The sequence below is a fragment of the Lissotriton helveticus genome, chromosome 3_1 (genome assembly GCF_964261635.1).
Source record: "Lissotriton helveticus chromosome 3_1, aLisHel1.1, whole genome shotgun sequence".
Taxonomy (NCBI): Eukaryota; Metazoa; Chordata; class Amphibia; order Caudata; family Salamandridae; genus Lissotriton; species Lissotriton helveticus.
This window is the reverse complement of record NC_136061.1, coordinates 1944815601-1944833404: the sequence shown is the minus strand read 5'-3', so window position 1 is coordinate 1944833404 and position 17804 is coordinate 1944815601. Positions and strand designations below refer to the sequence as shown.

Here is a 17804-nt window from a genome sequence, read left to right as displayed (position 1 = left end):
GTGGTATTTGGAGCGTATGGTGCATTGAGTGCAGTGTAATAATGTGGCGTGTAACTATGTGGAACTGAGTGGTATTTGGAGTGTATGTTGCATTAAGTAGAGTGTAATTATGTTGCGTGTAAATATGTGGCACTGAGTGGTATTATGAGGTGTGTATGTTGTATTCAGTAGAGTTTAATTGTGTGGCTTGTAATTATGTAGCACTGAGTGGTATTTTGTGGAGGTTGTTGCATTCAGTGAAGTGTAATTATGTGGTGTGAGAGATTCTTTTATTGATTTTCCAATTTTTAAAAAATTGGAAAATCAATGACAGAATCTCTTATAACGATTTGGATGCTGTGGACTATCTTCTCTGGTGCACCGTTCTTTTATCTGTGACTTTTGGATCTGCTTGGCAGTAGAGTGTTGGTACAGCACACTCTGGACGCTTTGTGCACAGAACTTTGACACTCATATCATACCTCATAGGCACTTGTGCATAACCTTGTCAGCCGTGCTACCTTTCTTCTATTGGTAATTATGTGGTGTGTAATTATGTGGCACTGGGTGGTATTTGGAGTGTATGTGGCATTGAGTGCAGTGTAATTATGTGGCACTGAGTGGTATTTGGAGCGTATGTTGCATTGAGTGCAGTGTAATGTGGCGTGTAATTATGTGGCTCTGAGTGGTATTATGAGGAGTGTATGTTGTATTGTAGTAATTGTGTGGCTTGTAATTATGTAGTACTGAGTGGTATTGTGTGGAGTGTGTTGCATTCAGTCGAGTGTAATTATGTGGTGTGTAATTATGTGGCACTGAGTGGTATTTGGAGTGTATGTTGCATTGAGTGCAGTGTAATTATGTGGCATATAACTATGTGGCACAGAGTGGTATTTGGAGTGTATGTTGCATTGAGTGAAGTGTAATTATGTGGCACTGAGTGGTATTTGGAGTGTATGTTGCATTGAGTGCAGTGTAATTATGTGGCATATAACTATGTGGCACTAAGTGGTATTTGGATTGTATGTTGCATTGAGTGCAGTGTAATTATGTGGCATGTAATTATGTGGCGTGTAATTATGTAGCACAGAGTGGTATTTGGAGTGCATGTTGAATTGAGTGCACTGTAATTATGTGGCGTGTAACTATGTGGCACTGAGTGGTATTTGGAGTGTATGTTGCATTGAGTAGAGTGCAATTATGTTGCATGTAATTATGTGGCACTGAGTGGTATTATGAGGAGTGTATGTTGTATTCAGTAGAGTGTAATTGTGTGGCTTGTAATTATGTGGCACTGAGTGGTATTGTGTGGAGTGTGTTGCATTCAGTAGAGTGTAATTATGTGGTGTGTAATTATGTGGCACTCAGTGGTATTTGGAGAGTATGTTGCATTGAGTGCAGTGTAATTATGTAGCATATCATTATGTGGCACTGAGTGGTATTGTGTGGAGTGTTTGAGGTATTCAGTAGAGTGTAATTGTGTGGCATGTAATTATCTGGCACTGAGTGGTATTGTTTGGAGTGTATGTTGCATTGAGTGTAGTGTAATAATGTAACATAATTATGTGGCACTGAGTGGTATTTGGAGAGTATGTTGCATTGAGTGCAGTGTAATTATGTAGCATATAATTATGCGGCACTGAGTGGTATTGTGTGGAGTGTGTTGCATTCAGTAGAGTGTAATTATGTGGTGTGTAATTATGTGGCACTGAGTGGTATTTGGAGAGTATGTTGCATTGAGTGCAGTGTAATTATGTAGCATATAATTATGTGGCACTGAGTGGTATTGTGTTTTGCTATGCAATGTTTTGTTATGCTATGCAATGTTTTGTTGTGTTTTATTATGCTATGCTATGTTTTGCTATGCTATGTTTTGTTATGCTATGCTATGCCGTGTTGTGTTGTGTTGTGTTTTGCTATGCTATGTTTTGTTATGCTATGCTATGCCGTGTTGTGTTGTGTTGTGTTTTGCTATGCTATGTTTTGTTATGCTATGCTATGCCGTGTTGTGTTGTGTTGTGTTTTGTTATGCTATGTTTTGTTATGCTAAGTTATGTTATGTTTTGTTATGCAATGTTTTGTTATGCAATGTTTTGTTATGCAATGTTTTGTTATGCAATGCTTTGTTATGCTATGTTTTATCTTATGATATGTTTTGTTGTGTATTGTTATGCTATGTTTTGTTATGCTATGTTTTGTTATGCTATGTTTTGTTTTGCTATGCTTTTTGTTATGCTAGGTTTTGCTATGCTATGCTAGGTTTTGCTATGCTATGCTAGGTTTTGTTATGCTATGCTAGGTTTTGTTATGCTATGCTGGTGAGGGTGAGTGAGGGTGAGTGAGGGTGAGTGAGGGTGAGTGAGGGTGAGTGAGGGTGAGTGAGGGTGAGTGAGGGTGAGTGAGGGTGAGTGAGGGTGAGTGAGGGTGAGTGAGGGTGAGTGAGGGTGAGTGAGGGTGAGTGAGGGTGAGTGAGGGTGAGTGAGGGTGAGTGAGGGTGAGTGAGGGTGAGTGAGGGTGAGTGAGGGTGAGTGAGGGTGAGTGAGGGTGAGTGAGGGTGAGTGAGGGTGAGTGAGGGTGAGTGAGGGTGAGTGAGGGTGAGTGAGGGTGAGTGAGGGTGTGTGAGGGTGTGTGAGGGTGTGTGAGGGTGAGTGAGGGTGAGTGAGGGTGAGTGAGGGTGAGTGAGGGTGAGTGAGGGTGAGTGAGGGTGAGTGAGGGTGAGTGAGGGTGAGTGAGGGTGAGTGAGGGTGTGTGAGGGTGTGTGAGGGTGTGAGGGTGTGTGAGGGTGTGTGAGGGTGAGGGGAGTGAGGGGGTGTGAGGGGGTTGTGAGGGGGGTAAGGGTGAGTGAGGGTGTGTGAGGATGAGGGTGTGAGGGTGAGGGCGTGTGAGGGTGTGAGGGTGTGTGAGGATGTGAGGGTATGTGATGGTGAGGAGGTGTGAGGGTGGGTGAGGGTGGGTGAGGGGGTGAGGGGGGTGTGAGGAGGGTGAGGGGGGGTGAGGGTCTGTGAGGGGGGAGGGTTAGGGGGGGGAGGGTTAGGGGGGGAGGGTTAGGGGGGTGAGGGTTAGGGGGGTGAGTGAGGGCGTGTGAGGGTGAGGGGGTAAGGGGGTGTGAGGGTGTGAGGGTGGGTGAGGGTGAGTGAGGGTGAGTGAGTGGTTGTGAGGTGGTGTGAGGGGGTGTGAGGGTGAGTGAGGGTGAGTGGGTGTGAGGGTGAGTGAGGGGGTGTGAGGGTGAGTGAGGGGGTGTGAGGGTGAGTGAGGGGGTGTGAGGGTGATGGTGTGAGGGTGACAGGGTGTGTCAGGGTGAGGGTGTGTGGGGGTGAGGGTGAGGGGGTGAGTGAGGGTGTGTGAGGATGAGGGGGTGAGGGTGAGTGAGGGTGAGGGGGTGTCCCAGCATGTGGCTGCGCAGGACATGTTCGTCAAATTAAACCCTGAAATCACTGGGGTGGGGGTGTCCTGACAGGAAAGAATGAGACTAAAAGTACAGAGAAACCGCGCTCGAGTGTCATCTGCAAAAGCAGTGGTTGAGTCTGAATCCCAGTGGCTCGCGGAAATATAAAAGAAAGATGGGAAACCAGGTCCGGTTTGCTGTTTGATAACTTCACTGCGCTTGAGAGGGTAAGAGTCGAAGCTGTGCTGTCTACACTTGTTTGTAAACTCAGTCGAAGGTTGACCATACGGCAGCCTCAGCCTACAGGTCATGCCACCTGGGTGGAGCTGCAGGGCTACCTACTGGCACGTTGACGTCATCTGGCGTTTTGGTGGGTAGTTATTGTAAGGGGAGGCTGCACTGCCACGACATGGTGACAAGCAACTGAACACCTTTGTAAACAAGCATTTACAATGCAATGGTTTCGCCTTTGGAAAAGTTGGAGCTATTGGCATTGTAAATGACAAAATTTGTATTTATGTGTTGGTTTTGAAAACAGATACATAAATGGCATTGTCATTTACATTGCCATTAGCTTAATCTCTCCTTACAAGATGTATGTGCACTGTGGGGTTTCCAGGGCTGAGGCCCACGAGCCCAGACACTCATTAAAACCCACAAGGCGTTTTCATGCAAATCAGGAGGCCTCGGCCACAGAACAGAGCTATCATTTCAGGGCCCGTTTTTAGGAGGCCGGCGTCACCCCACCCTGCTGACTATCTTAAGCTTGCAAAAAATAAAAGCGAAATCATAGGTTTGAGACCCCCCTTCTGCTTCAGGAACAAAACCTTAGTCTTTTCCACTGAAAGGGGGAGGTTTAGTGTGTTGCAACCGGAAGAGCCGTGTGTCAAGCAGGGCCCTTCAAGGAGGCACAGGCCCGTGTGGCAGTGAGAGAGGGAGAAAGAAAGGAATAAAGTACCAGGCAAAGAAAAGCGCGAGAGGGTAGGCAGGAGAGAGAAGAGAACAGAATGACTGCAGGCAAACAAAGAGGGAAAAGAAGGAGTGGGAGAGAAAAAGGCAATAAAGAGAAGGCAAGGACGAAGTAAAATAACCAAAGAGGGTGAGAGAGGAAAAGAGGGCAGATCGCGATTGTAGAGACAGAGGGCAGAGAAGGGGCAGCGATGACAGATGAATGGAGATAGTGATGCACGCGGCAGGCAGTGCCGCCTTTGAACCAAGCTGTCTCAGCTAAGACAACATAGTGGTCTCCCGTCCTCCGCCAGGCCGCAGAGGACGGGAGAAAAACATCCCCTTCTGTACTTCTGGATACGTGTGCGGTGCGCAGCTTTCGACGAGGCGAAACCTAAAAAGGGCTAGTCCGTGAGCTTGAGCTCAACACACCATGTAAATAACCAATGGATGCGGTGCCCATGGTGATGGTTGCCAGGCCCATCAGGAACAGCACCTTGCATCCCTGTTGATCCCACATACATTGAATAACGACCAATCTGCCTATATGCAGGCTGCTATGGAGTTCATCTCAAAATACGTTCGGACTACTGTTTGTGCAGTATTCTATTTTTTTTAAATTTCTGCAGCCTTTTAAATGCTATATGACATATATCCTGGCCTGTATTCATATTACCTAAAATGTATAAATAACACACGCAAATCAACTGTATTAAGTTTATCGACTTTGCACGGATTAAGGATAGCTCAGCTCCATCGATTATGTGGCATAAAAATGCACCTTCTACACCAGCAGCTTGACACCAGGCGAGCCACACGCTCGCTGTAAGGTCCAATTATGCCAACCCCCAGTGCAGTCCTCCCTATCTCGTGCGTCACTGCACGCACAACAGGAGGTCGGAGCCCCATAGTTCCAAAAGATGCAAAAGATGGGACAGAATGATAGTCGCCACCAGGTCACAGTTAAACACCCTCCTGTGTCTGCTCTCCCAAATTGGGTTTCATTTTGTAAGGCACGTATTTATGTTCCTTAAAACAAACAATTAGTCATGACCAGTCTAAGCAATGATTGCGATCTCACCGCCCGAGCGTATCGACATCACATAACAGGCTAAAGAAATTGCTGCAGCGGGCCCCGGACTCACTGCCTACCCCAAGACTGCCTACCCGAAGGGGTGCCGCTAGGACAGCGAGTCTGCAAAGCAAAGCGGACCCTTACAATATCTCAACCCATCTGCTGCATCGTATCGGTCTCACCCGCCAGGGAAAGCAACCACGGCATACCATGCACCATCTGATCCTCGGCAGGCTGCCCGCAAACCGGTCAGGCCGGGCCCGACCCCCAACCTTGCGCCATCGCTGCATCTTAGGGTGGGGGGGGGGGGTCGCTTCGATGAGGGGGTGGAACGCCCCACCGACCACGCGCATCGTCCCCTATGAAGACGGCGGAGCACTACCTCGTGCCATCTACGCTCTGGTCGCCCGGGCAAGCCTCCCCATAACCTCGGAGAAAACCACCTAAAGCGGCAACCACCAGTGATGTGACGCCTGTTAGGGAAGCGACACACCATCCCTGTGCTCCTCGCTGCACGGCCCCCACATGGGACACCAGCTCCCTTCCTCGGCCACACCACGTGCACCAAATCCCCACCGCATAAGGTGGGGCTTGAAACCACGACCTCGATCATGAGTCGATGCCTACACGCAGAGCTACGCGACACAACAAAACAGTGTGAGTAGCCCAGCGGACACGGGCATGAACCAGAGGCCACCAGATCTGCAAGCCAGGTCAAAACCAATGAACTGGGCCACCGCAGGAATTACACACAACCCAGGCCCAGCCACCCTCCCCGCCCCAGCCTGCTATACAGGAGGGAAGTATGGGCTTGGGAAGCGTTGCTCCTCAACCCGAGAGAGAGGACTAACATCCATTTCTCCTACGCATCATGCAGAGCTGGCAGCAAGAACACACGACCTCCAAACCCGGGACCTGCCACTACGCGAGACAACCAGTACAGTTGATCACTTCTCCCCCCATACTCCCTGCCACCCCGCGGTCCATCTCGCCCCTCCCAGGTGGGTAGCCATAGGGGCCAGGGAGGGGGTACGGGGTGTTGGGAGCTCACACGCAGGAGCCAGAACTGCTTGCTCTCCCCAGGTACAACCCGCTCCAGGCCCTTAGCCACAATGCTGCTCCCCCGCGCCAGTGTACATGACAGAGGCAGCGAGGCTACAGTCACAACCCCAGAAACAGGGGACACAAGGAGAGGAGGTGCGGGCCGGCCCATCGCCGTATACATCCAGCTGACACTCATGCAAGGCTAACCCCTGGCAATAAAAGCAAACCTCGAAATAGCAGAGGTTTGACACCCAGCCATTGGGGTACAAATCAGGGACTTCAAACGCCCGCCACAGCGATCATGCCCAAATCCCTGGCCACTCTTGCTTCACCCGCCCCCGGCCTGAGGCGGAGCACAAGGGCGGGGGAAGAGTGGCTGGCTGTGCCCGGCCGGACGGCGGAGCAAAACCCGGCTGCCGGGCGGAGCACAAGGGCGGGGAAGAGTGGCTGGCTGTGCCCGGCCGGACGGCGGAGCAAAACCCGGCCGCCGGGCGGAGCACAAGGGCGGGGGAAGAGTACAGGAAAGGCTAATAACCTCGGAAACACAGATTCCGGAAAAAAGAACGTAAATAAATAAACATAGACCTATGCTGTCCCTGAGATGGAATTAAGAGTACAGCACTAATGCAATCTCCAAACAAACGAACAGCCAGGGAAGTAACCGCCGACAATAGCAGTCACACGGAGCACGGACAGCGGGAGGGGGGGCGGGAACGGACAACGGCAGGGAGGGGGGGCAGGAACGGGCACATGGACAGGGGGAGGGGGGGCAGGAACGGAGAGCGGGACATTGCGCAACCCACCCCTGAAAACGACACTTTAAAAATGGCGAAAACAAAGCTTGGAAAAAAGAAAACAACCGCCCACCGCCGCATGACGATCGCAAAGGGGCGGGATGAGTAAAAATCGCGGGAACGCCCACGAATCTGCTCGCAGAATGACGAGCAGATCTCTTCCAATGGCTAGCCTCCATTTATGGAGCTAGCCAATGGAAAGAGAGGGCGGGACAACACACACATACTGTAAACATTAGATTTCGCCTGCGCCGAAAAGCTGCGCGGTGCGCAGCTTTCGCCGAGGCGAAACCTAAAAATCGGTACCACTCACTGCATCAGTCAATGCATGACAGACAGTTGAGACAAGCAGAAACGTTCAAAGTCCTCAAGACTAACGAAAGGGAGGCATGTCCACGACACAATGGGAGCAAAAGAACTGGTCAATCACTGACGCGAGTATAATGAGCACACACAATTGGGCGGGGGAGAAAGCCACAAACTGGCCCTCACAAGCGAGGAATATCCAAGAATAAAGTCTAACTCCTCATGTTCATCTGAACGGCTGACTCATGTGTAACATTCTCCTGCAGCCAGCCCCCCCCCCCGTTACGCCACTGTGCATGGTATCAACTCAAGACAGCATCTGAAGCTATAATTTATACCTTAAAGGTCCGGGCCCCCTTGCGCCTAAACTCCCGCCATACCCACACACACACAAGTCTCACCCTCTGAGACCCCGACTGATTTAGGACACATCGATACCGAGATGAAGGTAGATTAAGAAATACACCCCTTTGCAAAGGGCAGTGTAGCACCCATCAGTGAATGGCAAGAAGAATTCAGACCAAGCGTAACATGCCCAACAAGACGGAGGGCATTGCTGTGGGGAGGGGGAGGAGAAATGCGACACGGTCCCAGCAGGGGGCGGAGCGGGGAGAGCGGTGATGAGGAAGCAGCAGGGGCCTTTGAAGTGAAGCTAAGCTTCACTTCAAAGGTGTGGGAGGAGTGCGGCTGAGGCAGAGCGCACGCTGGAGGAAGCTTGTGGGGCGGAAGCTTGTGGGGCGGAGCGGGAAGAGCTGCTGGGGAACAGATGGCTGGCGATTTGATGCTGTGCACGCGCATTTTAGGTCAATGCGCTTGCGCATTGACCTAAAAGCGCACGGGCACAGCATCAAATCGCCAGTTAGTTAAAGTCTGTTTAAACCCCTATAGTCTCGCTCCGCTCAATGCGCATGCGCATTCAGAGGAGAGACCTAAAAATTCAAGAGGTACAGAGCTGGACAACATATGGACTATGATGGAGTACTTAGTCAAAGAAAAATGTGCTCCCTGAAAGTGACCCGTTAAAGTACACACGTCAGCCACTCAAGAGGATCATAAAGAGACTATGCTTTATAGGAGGGGAAAACACACGATGGACAAGGAAACCAATCAAATAAGTAAGCAAATGTAAGTGAAAAAGCCAAGTGGGCGTTAAGGACCTGTAAGTTCTGGGTAAGGCCACAAAAGGTCTTCACAACCAGACAAAGTGCGCAGTCTGGAAGGCTTGACCTAAAAATGGTGACAACACAAACTAGTCACTTTACACAAAGGACCTCCTCACCTTTGCTTAAGAAGTGATTTGCTTGTAGGTGGGTGGAAAGTTAGAGGCAAAGGAATTGCATATAAACTATGTAGTAAAAACAGGCATTGTGATTTGGGTAAAAGAAATGTGTTTAATCAGAAATCTCTTGTTCAGTGAATGATTGCTATGTAACGTTTCATTATTATGTTCCACAGAGGCACCTGTTTGTATTAAGATCCAGAAGTGTGAGCGCTCCAATACTTGAGGGCTGGACAAATCCTCGTTCTGGTTACCTTTCTGGTCATTGCTAGGGGAACACGGTATAATACAGCTGGGGCATCTGCGTCAATGCTCAGCACAGTGATGAGTACAAGGTCATCATAGTAGTTGTGATTGTTATGGGTATTACATTTTGGCTATGGTCCTTTACATTTTACTATAAAATGATTATGAGCCACTTAAAACTGGTACCCATTTTATTGACTTTTAGAGGATGAAAACCTGAGCCAAGCTTGCTGGTCGAAACCGCATACCTCAAAAGTCCACAATTAAGTCACTGAGCTAAGTTACATGAGGCCGCAAAGAAACAGCTTGAGATCACATTGTGGGACGGGAAATGTGATACTCCAGTCAATTGTTCTGTACCACTAAGCAGCAAACAAAAGAAACTAACAATTTTAAGCAGAAAAACACATGTTTTCCCTTCACTAGTACTAGAAATGCCATTTTCTAGCCTCCTCAGTTTTGGGAAATAAGGAAACGTCAGTTTCCACAATTACTATTTAACCACAGGGCCTATATTGTGCAATGTGTCTAACCTTCTCTGCTCACCCACTCCCAGCAATTAGGAGGTAACAAAAAAGAATTACTAAGTAAACAAACTGGCTGTGTTTCTAATTTCTTAAATGCCAGAAAGCCAGACTCATTTTACATGTGTGGATGGGACAGTCAACATGACCAAGGAGTGTTCCTGCTGGTCACTCTCATAACCATTATTTTGTGAACTACTTGGAGAGAAGTAAGCACCAGAGCAAGCATCATCCAGGCCTCGGGTATAGTACAGCCTATGGGATGAGGTGGAAGTATTTCATCTGTTTTCTTGTGTTCCACCCTGTAGGTGCACAGATGCCTGATAATGAGCACCTTGTGTTGTGACTGAAAAAACAGGATGAACTACATTCCACATCCACTAAAGGGAGTTTCCTTCCTAGTCATCTTGTACTGATGCGTGTACCTGTCTGACATAAAAGACAAGTGTCCAGATCAAGTAGTAGCAGACAGGAGTGACCAGTGGGCCAAGTGATGCAAATATTTGTCTTTAGTCAAAATATTAAGTCTAAACTCCACTGAGGTAAGGGGTGGCTTCACATCCTCTGCAGCCCTCTTGTGGACTGTATAGCAGGGTGCCAACTCCGCTGGGGCAGGACAAGGACACAGGCCAATTTAGGAAGCACTAGATCTAGTCATGTGCCTGATCAGAACCAAGGAGTGGTGCTGAGGGACATCCATCCTCGGTCTTGTGCGCTTTTGAGAGCCAAGATCAAAGTCTGTTCCAAACATTAAGTAGGTGACCACCTGAACAATCCTCTCTACATTGCTCTTCTTCAAGCAGATGTAGAGCCTCGCTTCGCTGGTGCTTTACGAGGGCCAGCGGAATCTCCGGATCAGGCAGAAGAGGTTGAAACTGTGCTGAAATGAGAGGAACAACCATATGGTGCAGGAGGAGGATTTAATGGTACAGGAGGAGAATATAATAGTGCCAGGGAATGCTCGATGCCAAAGCATCCAGCAGGCAAGTCCCCAAGGAGCCCTGTAAGGACCCATGGAGCCTAATTGTGCTCTAAGGGGGTTTACAGCATAACTGAAAACCTCCAACATTGTCTGTAAGAACATGGTTGGGTCAGTTGCTGAAGCTAGGAATACCAGGTAGACCAGCATGGGAGTTGTCAAGAGTACTGGTGGAGACAGTGCTGGAAACTGATTTTCACCAACTCTGGCTCATGGGTGAAAGGATATCGAGAGAGGAGTGGAGGAAGGAGATAGGGAGATGGGTGGGTGAAGGTTAATAACCACCCCAACAAAAATCAGAATGTTTTTTATATTTTTTCTGACATCTCTTCCTCCTTTCCCTGGAGGACTTTGACAACAGAGAGAACAGAGAGACGAGGAAAGAAGGCAGACATTGATTTGGTACGTGGCCTAAACCGGCACCTACAAAGTTGGTGATCTCTGGCCTGAGCCATGAAACACTTAGCCTCCATCTCCTTGATGGCTTTCGGGTTCATCTGTTGGCACAAGGCACATGACAAAAGACAACACAGATACTCCGCATACAGGCCTATGAAGGACATCTGACTATTGCAACAATGAAAAAGGCTCACAACCCAACTTTTTTGGAGGGAACAGAGGTAAATACATATCAGGATGATATTTTTCAGATCATACAGCTAAGAGTTAACCACGCCAATTATAAATATTACATTAATACTTTTTTCTAAAAGAAAAGCACCAAGCATTTCATCACACCTGTATCCAGGCCCCTCAACTGTCACCCTATTTTCCCTCGGAGAAAAATAAAGATATGGGAAGATTTTTCCAGATAATCCACTCTCAAAGTTTCCTGGAGCATCACCACCTGATCATTTCGACACAAAAACGTAATCAGATAAACTACAAAATGAAGAGTGCTGCCGGAAGGAAAGGAAAAACACCACCTTCAAAGTCTTCATGATTATAATGAGTTCTTGTTTGCACAAATACAACAGACTTGCAGCTTTTGCTTTTCCAAAACGACTTATGAAGTTTTAAGGAATTTAGCAGGCTAAATAAGCTACCTATACTGCAATAAACCTACACCTAAATAGCAATACCTAAACCAGGCTTCTCAAACGAGTAGCTCGTGAGCTACTGGTAGCTCTCCAGCTACCTGCAAGTAGCTCTCCTGTGTGTAACTCCGCCTACTACATGAGAAACCTTGCACTGTTGAATGAATATATGCATACCAAAATTCAACAAAAGTGTGTATTAGAGAAAAACCATTCAGTTGGTTAACCAGAAATCATATTATTTCAATGCTAAGATACCCTATATGGTAAACATGCACTTTACAAATACATATGTTATATTTAAAGCAGATATTTGAGGCATAAATTATGTGGCATTGGAAAAACATTATCTTAGTGCAGCTATGGCTGTTGTGTTACCCATATTGAGGCATTCCAAATTGATAAGGCCATCGGCAGATTATTGCTAGCAACTCTGCCAGATGCACTAATGTGATCACTGCCCATATATACTGGCATGAGGTGGTCACTGATGTAACCTTGTACAATGTGTTCACTATTGCAACACTAATATTAGTAGCTCAGGATAATACTTTTCCTCAATTTAGTAGCTCTTGTTACTTAAAAGGTTGGAGACCTCTGACCTAAACATCTCCTGACAATATATGCTAATGGCAGGTATTTTTTTTAAATCTAGATAAAAAATATGAAAACTTGGGTTGGCCCTGCTGGGACCAGACCTAGGAAATTTCGTTTTTACAATGCTGTTTGATACTGGTATATGAACCCGCTATGGTATAGTTCAATCATGTATTTACTAATATTATGGACTTTATCACCAGTCACAAGGAGCTTTGCAGTCATTTGATGTGAAATTGACATCTAGGGTACAGGTATATCTCGCACTTTCAATCAGTAAAGGATGTGAAATAACAAGCACAACCAAATTTACATTTATTTCTCACTTTTAAAAAGAGAAATCCAATTATTTTTACCGTAACAGCTTATCTGGAGTAATGTAAAAAATTAAAAGGAGAGGTGCCAGCAAACCGAGTTCCTTGATAAATAACATTCTTTAAGCAGTAAGAATGTCACGAACCAGGATAACAAGAAAATTACCAGATTTAATGGATTATATACATCTAAAACTGCAATTTTACCACAGAGGTGACAAGTAGTGCTTCTCTTTGATCTGGAATTTAATGTAAATATTTACATAAGTGTTGTTCACCATTCTCTTCCACCACCTTATATAGGAGCATTAACCCATCTCATATTCTTACACCTTCTTTTGAGTCATTCAACTCACTTCCGCATTTACAGATTGACCATAACCCATGTATGAACTCATCAACTGATTTTGAGTACCTCTCAATTTTCCTAGCCTGGGCAACCATCAATTTCTCCTTGATTCTCTTCTGTTTCACATTAAACCAATCACTACTGTATATAATCACCTTTAAAATCTCATCAATACTCTATCTGCCAGAACATTTTACTTTGCTGTATGAGATTACTCAGTTCTGGACACAAACCCATACCTACGGCAGAAATGAAACAACTTGAGCCATCTTTCTCATGATCATCAACTCTGCCGTTTCTTGAAAATCTGCATGAGCATCTCATAATAAGCATGCACCGATTCTTTACGCTCTTGTGACGCTCAACATTTTTGCACACTTGATATCCTTTGAACTGAGAAACATTCATGGTCCTGCACTGATGGGAATGCTATTAATGAACTAAGCGGTAAGCCGGGGATTGTAGCTTCTTACTATACATGGAGCAAACATTTTGTCTATTTAATCAAACAAAAGAGGGTTTTTTGTACAGCAGAAATGTTTAACTCTCATAGTTGAATGTACTCTCAAATGTGTTAATAAAGAAAAAGGTTGCTCAGTAAAATAAAACATCTGCCTAGGATCACACAATTTTAGACCAGTTTACAGGTGAAGTACATTCCAGTTAGGTCGAGTAGATTATTCAAGTTACTAGACCTACCGGTCTTTTAACATTTTAATGATTTTTTAGGCCTGATCCTAGAGAAAACTTGATTTTACAACAGGATTAGATATTAGCAAATAAGTGACTGGTAATCCGTGCCACGCGCTGCAGTGCAAAAATTGCAGCGAATCTTCTCAGGATTATGGGAATGATTTTCACTGGTCCCAATAAGCATACTGTAGGATCATGATCAATGGGGGACTCATTCATAGTCCACAGACTTGATGACCTTACACCAAAAAGCAGGTGCAGGGTTATGCGAGATGTAGGAAATCTGCATCTAGCACACAAGAGAAAGTATTATGACCATGTCAACCAAACAGGCTGGAAGGGCAGCAAGGAGGTTACTAAGGAGTCTGTGGCAGGGTTTGACAAAGCAGTCCTACTATGAGCTGCAGACAAAGGTACAAGGAGCTTTTATGTGCGAAACATATACTAGGAAGAGAGGTCTGCTTATCAGTTTTGGAAAATGCATGGCAGCGAATGGAATACAGAACAGATTTTGCCAGAGTGGATACATTAACACCAATTCTTATTTCAGTAGTTTGTGATGCAACCTCTACTAGGTGAACTTCAGTCCCTCCTGAGGTTTGGCAGCATTATCTATCTTGAAATGTTAACTATGTAAAAAAATAAAATTAAAAAAAAGGCTGAGTTAAAACCATCCACTGTTGGCGTAAAAAAGCGCCCACAAAACGATACGTTGAGCAATGTACCCGTCATAGTGTTTATGGGTTTGAACACATCATTCAATCCTCAAATGTTCTATATATTGAGTACATACATGCCAGAATCAACACGCATGCAGACTGTGCAAACAAACATGTATATTTTTTGTGATGCCAGTATAAAGTTGGGAAAGTGTTGCTCCTCCTCAGAAATGTGATTATCCGCAGTGTCTGCCTGTGCCTACAACTGGAGTGAAATTAAACAGACAGCTACACAAGGTAGAGGTGGGAATTATGACCACAGATAGGATTTGTTTCTGCCACACACGAAAGATGATAGTTTTCAAATCACATTTACATTTAAAAGTGTTTAGGGTAAACACACACATTCAAACAACTACACAGCTGCCTCTTTTATTGCCACATCAACGTGTATTTTGGAGAAACCTGAGCTTCATTGATTCTTGTAAACACGAGTAAAGCCCAAGGCCTTTGAACATAGGAAATACACAGGGTACTTACTGAGTGAAGGTAACCTCGTTCTCGGGTTACCAAAGTCTCAGACCTAAATAAACACCCCATCCAAAGGGGCTCTGATGAGGCAGCTGACAAAGACGACTAAAGGATTGGCGAGTATGCAATTGCAATTCCACTTCCCCACCAACCTTGAACCCCCTTGCCAAATATTCAGCCCTGGACAGTGATCTCTCCCACTGTACCGTCTCTGCCATCCATGCTAGGTCTCGAAGAGCATATCTCGGCCATCTTTTTGAGGACAGGAGATATTTTCTACCTGCACTCAACCTTGGACATCAGTCTTTTATGCGCCAACTCGCACCTCAAAATATCCCCAGGAACAGATCACCAAAGTAAGAAGCTGCCTTTCAATGACATCAGGCCATGAGGTAGCAGCATCTTCAGTAAGTACAGGGCCTCCAGATAGCGGTCCCTAAAACATCACTAAGAACTGATTAGCTGTCTTTCCCATGCCTTAGAATAAGCCTTGGCATAGCAACCCTTCTCATCTTATACAACACTCTCACAAGTTCAAAGCAAGTAGAGCAAACAACCTCTCACATCACATTCAGCACTGGAAAGCAATTTGCCATACCCAAATGCATGAGCTTGTTTACAAGGCAATAATCAAATAGGGCAACTATGTTCAGTCGTTAACTTGTGTACTATGAAGCATTATGACTTAGCATCACTCAATCAGTCGTAACTAGCCGCTCTAAGCAGCAATCACCACACACTTCGTGAAGAGACTGCAGACCATTCAGAATTCAGCGGCCAGGACTCATTCTCAACCTCCTCAAACCGACCCACATCACCCGACCATTCAAGAAAATGCACCGACTCCCCGTCCACAAGGGATGTCAATTCAAAGTGCGGACCCATGCCTACAAAGCCCTGAAAAAGCATGGACCAGCAGACATCAACCACCGCCTGAGCTTTCACCAGCCCGCCTGACACCTGCTCTCGGTCTTCCTCTTCCTCGCTCACATTGCCCTTCATCCGTCCAAGCAACAGTGGAGGACGCTCCTACACTGTCCTAAAACAACCTCCTCCTCCACCTTCAGGCCTCACCCTACCTTAAGGAAGGGACTGAAGACATGGCTGTTTAACTCATTCCATACGTGCAGTGGGGTTCTCAGCAGCTGGATACCCTTTTGGGCGATTAGCAGCACTATATAAATCCTGTTTGATTGATGCATAAATATTATGAACATTAGAAACGTCAGTGACATTTTACGTGCAATATTTTCTCACTGACTCATCAATCATACAGGATTTTCTATGCTAACAATTTTATCTTGATTTCTATTTTTTATGATGTAAAAGATTGAATGATACAAATTGGCCACTCAGGCAGCCTGTTTGCATAATGTTTTTCATAATATCTCACTGATATAGGACTCGCAGTACACAGATCAAGGCCTCAGCACACTGTTCACGTTTTAGGTCTGGCATTTGAGAGAGCTTTAGCTGTCATGCCAGACTGTGCTCTCCCTTTTAAAATTAAATGAGTGCAAATATTCAGTACCGGGCTGTACCTATCTATTTAAAGCATTACCTTCAATTTAAGTAACTACACAAAGCCTGTGCACATTGTTCACATCCACGTAAATGCAGTTCCTTTGTCGTCAGTGGCAAAACTAGTTTCATTTTTATATATATGAACTTTAAATAACAGAAATTTGTTTTGCCTAGACTTTTGGTGACATGTTAGATGGTGATATATTTTATGTCTTCTTTTTAAACTATTCAAAAGTGTTTAAGTGACAACATAACTTGTAGCTGAGTGCAATTTGACAGCCTTGTTAGGTGGCAAAATATTTTTATCTTCACAAATAATAATAAAACGCATGGCAAAACTAAAAAGCGTGGTATTTAAGAAACATCACCAGTGATATTTTATTATTATTTATTTAGCAAATATACGACAGCCCAGTTGGGTTGGCTGCATGATTTTCCTATTAATTTTTTAATAAAAATAGAACTATTACACAAGTCTGCCAAGGACAGACCTATTGGCTTTGCCAGTGCATGTTAAATTATGTGACAATGTGCATCTCAATTGTCGATATGGTGTCTTACTACAGTGCCATCCTTCATGAGAACCAGCTGGGCAGAAACACCATTTTACTACATATACCAAACAGACTTAACATACCAAAACTGGGTTTTACTATCGGACTGGAAGGTTTTGCACAGATTAGCCCAACATCTCCAAAGTTAAAAGTAAAACAACAATGGCCTTTTCAATGAAAGCTCACACCTTCTTGAGCTAGGTAATAATGTGATTTACCCTTAAAACTACCTATTAAAGAGCCATATGAAAAGCAACAAGCTTTAACGATCTGTAACAAAAGCAACGTGTAAGTGTTTATTAGGAGAAACCAAGGAGAGTATTTGGCACCTAAATACCCAGGGTGATGAGTAAAGGTTACAGGTGAAAGGCCACATCAGAAAATAGGCAAAGATAATCAAAGGGAAAACAATCTGAGAATATAACTTCTTAATCTAATTGGAGTAGCAAACTGTGTTCATGGCCACGATATGGTTCACTGAATGAACCGTACAACTGTGTTCATGGTCACGATATGGTTCACTAAATGAACCGTACAAAGATCAACGGAGTATATGGCCATAGCGGTGCTACATTCCAATAACAGGTTTGCAATGGTCCACTAAAATGTGTTTTGGGATAGGAGTGGATTTGCTCTTTGCCCCAGTGTAGCAGCAACTCCTTTTAGGGTATTGGAAAAACCATTCTCTCACAATTAAGGGTTCTTAAGTTTGCAATTAAGAAATCTAATTATTTATAATTGTGGCCATAGGATTAAGTCTCCAGTGGATTGTATGGTTTAACTAAAAACAGTGCAAACACAGGTGAAATGTTTAGTACCACTGACTGAGGAAGTGGTTGCGATGTACTGAATAATAAGAGGAATAAATACCTTCAGAGGCCATCCTGTTTTCAGTCATGAAGACAATTAAACTTACAATAGAAATTTAAATGCATGAACCAATTATCACAACCAAATCGACAAGGAACAAAAAGGGCAAATTAGATC

The 17804-nt window shown here is 45.2% G+C and overlaps 1 protein-coding gene across 1 annotated transcript in view; it reads right to left on the bottom strand.

The window, feature by feature from the left end:
* Positions 1-17804, bottom strand: part of RAB11A (RAB11A, member RAS oncogene family) — a 93079-nt gene that overhangs the window by 61625 nt on the left and 13650 nt on the right. The window lies entirely within an intron of this gene.